Raw genomic sequence first — 3,704 nt, 5'->3', positions numbered from 1 at the left:
ATGCATCTGTGTGAACTAAGATAGTCACACATATTGTGTAAAATTTGGGCAAATTAAAGTTATCACAAATTGTATATATTTTATAAATTTTATACTTTAAAGAATGTTTAGTGGTTATTACAAGACAGAAATATCTCATATTTTCTCATGTTTATTACCGATTCACTTGGTGCTCTGAATGTTATATATCAGTCCTACCTTCAGGAAGAGAAAGAAGAATAACATTTATTGAATAATATTTATGGGGTTGACATTGTCATTCATTCTTTTCCAGCTACTTTTAAGGAGCAGAGATATAGCAATAAAGTAGGAACTAAGTTAACTTGCTTTGATGTCAACTGAAAGGCTGAAGGTTAATTTCACCAAGAGGCACATAGGACAAAAAGACCTGAATGATCTATTTCCAAAATATCAGCCAAGGAAAAGCTGAACACCTAGGAAGCAGAGTTCGACTCTGACATATATGGTGTTTCAATAATTGGAATTGATTCAACGACAACCCATCACCTTCTAAAAAGATTACAATCCAAGAAACAAGTTAATTTATTTTAAATATACGTGTGATGAAGAAAATGAAGAGATTTCTGGTGGTACAGTGGGCTAGGAATTGGGCTGATAAATGAAAGGTCAGCAATTCAAACCCACCAACTGCTCCTTGGGAAAAAGATGAGGCTTTCTGCTCCATGAAGATGACAGCGTCAGACACTCAGAGGGGCAGTTCTACGCTGTCCTGTTGGCTCCTATGAATTGGCAGTGAGAGTGAAGAGAAAAATGTAAGGGTGAGGTGACAAAGAGTGGTCAAGAAGAGGACCCTTGCGATAAGGAAGAAACCTCTCTATGCTGACTGTTAAATGTTCCGAAGGAAGCCTCTAAGGGCAATGCCGGGGGAAGAGTATTCCAACAAGAGAGAAGAGAAAAATATATATAAAGACCCTGAGAGATTGGTACATTTTACTGAATGATTTGTGACCCTCCAAAATATGTTTGAAAGTCCTAGCTTCTGTACTTGCGGAACAAGTAGGTGGTGCCACTTTACTGCCGATCTAAAAGTCGGTGTTTCAAACCTACCAGTCACCTCGTGGGAGAGAGATGTGGTAGTTTGCTTCTATAAGCATGAGAGCCTGGTAATTCCTGTGCAGAAGTTTCACTCTGCTTAGAGCCACTATGAGTTGTAACGGACTCAATGGCAATGGGTTAGTTTTGTACTTGTGGATTTAATTCCACTTGAGAATAGAACTTTCTGTTCGGTTGGTGAAGCCATCTTCCTGCAGGGTCCGTTTTCAGTCCATCTCCTTTGACATCTGAAAGGACAAGGAAGCACAGGTGAGAGAAGAAAGACACCATGCCCCGTGAAGATCCCCAGGAAAGCGCGGGAAGAGCCTGAGAAGAGGCGAGGCTAGAGCCTCCCCTAGAACCAACCGAGGAAAGCTTTCCCTCTCTTAAAATGTGAGATCCCCTTCGATCTGCTCTTTCTCACCAGGATTTTATAGCAATGGAAAGATAAAAATGGATGTCAGAAGACACTCCAAAACTTGCACTTGAACAGAGTAGCTAGAGCAAATGGGGAAAGTTGTGATATACATGAGCTGAGCAGAAAATTTCCAAGGACAGCTTGAGAAGATGAAGTAGAGTATTAAAATGAAATGTGCAAAGATATGGAATTAGAAATCCAAAAAATAAAAACACTCAACATACTGGAAACTGAAAGAGCTAGAGAAAAATCCAGTAATATTGAATTTTAATATTGAAGGACTTGTAATATTGAAAGATTCTGCGAGAAAAATATTGAACGATGCAGGAAAATCAGATGATGTTGGAAGCATTACAGAATTATAGGACCCAAAAGAATCGATTGATATTCAATTATTCAAGAGGTAGCATGTGATCAAGAACTGCAGGCACTGAAAGAAGGCCAAACTGAATGAAGGGCACTAGTGAAAAACAAGTCTCTAGGAATTGATGGTACACTAATTGAAATGTTTCAGCAAGCTGATGAAGCCCTGGCAACACTCATTAGTGTATGCCAACGAGTGGGGAAGACAGCTGCCTGGCCAGTGGATTGGAAGAGATCCATATTTTTGCCCATTCAAAGATAAGTGACCCATCAGAATGTGGAAATTATTGAACAATATCATTATTATCATATATTAATAATGTTTGCAGCAGAACATCGGCAGGGAGTGGCCAGAAAGTCAAGCTGAATTCAGAAAAGGTCATGGCACAAGGGATATCAATGCTCACTTCAGCTGAAGCCTGGCTAAAAGCAGAGAATATAGAAGTATTATATTAAAGTCATTGAGAGCATGAGAGATATTACAATAATACAGTTGGTAGCATTGCTCACCTCAGCCCAGCTTGGTGGTCCACATGGAGAGAGGGGGAAGGGAAGGAGGGCAAGGGAACAAGGGAGAGGGGGAAGAGAGGGGAGTGACCGGGGAGTGAGCAGCAAGGAGGGGAAGAGAGTCAGAGAGGTCAGAGAGCTCTGACCTCTTATGATATTTTGTTGACTATGCAAAGGTATTCGATTGTGTGGACCATAGTAAATGATGGGCTTAAATACAAGAACAATTGTGAGGATACTTCAGGCCTAGAGATAGTTTCATTCTGTTGGATATAGCTGGAGCCAATTCAATACACTTAAAACACCATCCGCAAACTGTGAGAAAATAAATTTCTGTTTTTCTCATCTAATGCCACCAATTTCTGATATTTCAATTATAGGAGCATTAATAAACTCAAATACATATGGTCTCTTTTAATCCTCTCTGGTTCCTGTTGATAAGTAGGATTAGATGAGAAAACAGAGACGTACTGAAGTAATTTGTATAAGATACTCAGCCAGTAAGTGGGGATCCTGAAATTAACCAAGGATAGTCTTCACACAAAATCTAGGCTCATTTTGCTAATCATTCAACTTCAAGGGAGGTAAACCCAAATTCAGCACCGTTAATAGTAAGCAATGCCAAAGAGAGGGTGCTGCTTTCACTCTCTTGGCCTAAATCGACTCGATGGGGTGGCTCCTTCTCTATCTCATTCCCGATGCCACAGTGTGGATGCCTAGGCACGGTGACCCTAGAGGACAGGGTACAACTGTCCTTGTGAGTTTCCAAGACTAACTTAATGGGCGCAGAAAGCCCACTTTCTTCCGTCTTCTCTTTATACTCTTCTAAAAAATATATAACAAAGACATATTTGTTCATTTATTGGTTCACCGAATACATGTAACTGGTGTTTGTGTTAGAGGTTTGGCATAACCTTTAGTAGTTATGGCAAATAGCATGACTTTATTCCTCCAAAGAGTAGATGGAACTTTTAAAGTATATACATCTTGAGAATTCCAGTAAAACCTGCTGCAAACGTTACATGGAAGGACATAAATCATACACGTTTGCTCTTTAGCCAGCTGAAATTGTCTCTACCATCGAATTTCTAACTCAGCACATATGGAAACAAACGAAGTCAGCTCTCTTTTTACTCCTTGTTTGCGTATCCTGGGAAATGTATAGTTGGAATCTTTTCACTGATTTGAAAAATAAAGCAATAGATATCTAAGGATTTGTAAGATAGTGAATTATTTTATTAGTGTCTCTGAACTCTATGAATTTCTAAAGGAAAAAATAGAACATCTTTAATTCAGCCTTTCTCATCTACAATTTTCAGTTTGTTTTTCTGGTGTGAATTCTAAGAGAATTGCAATCGAGCAA

Source organism: Echinops telfairi, unplaced genomic scaffold (genome assembly GCF_000313985.2).
Source record: "Echinops telfairi isolate 266 unplaced genomic scaffold, ASM31398v2 ScPeMD7_7406;HRSCAF=8444, whole genome shotgun sequence".
NCBI lineage: Eukaryota > Metazoa > Chordata > Mammalia > Afrosoricida > Tenrecidae > Echinops > Echinops telfairi.
This window is presented reverse-complemented; position numbering follows the sequence as displayed.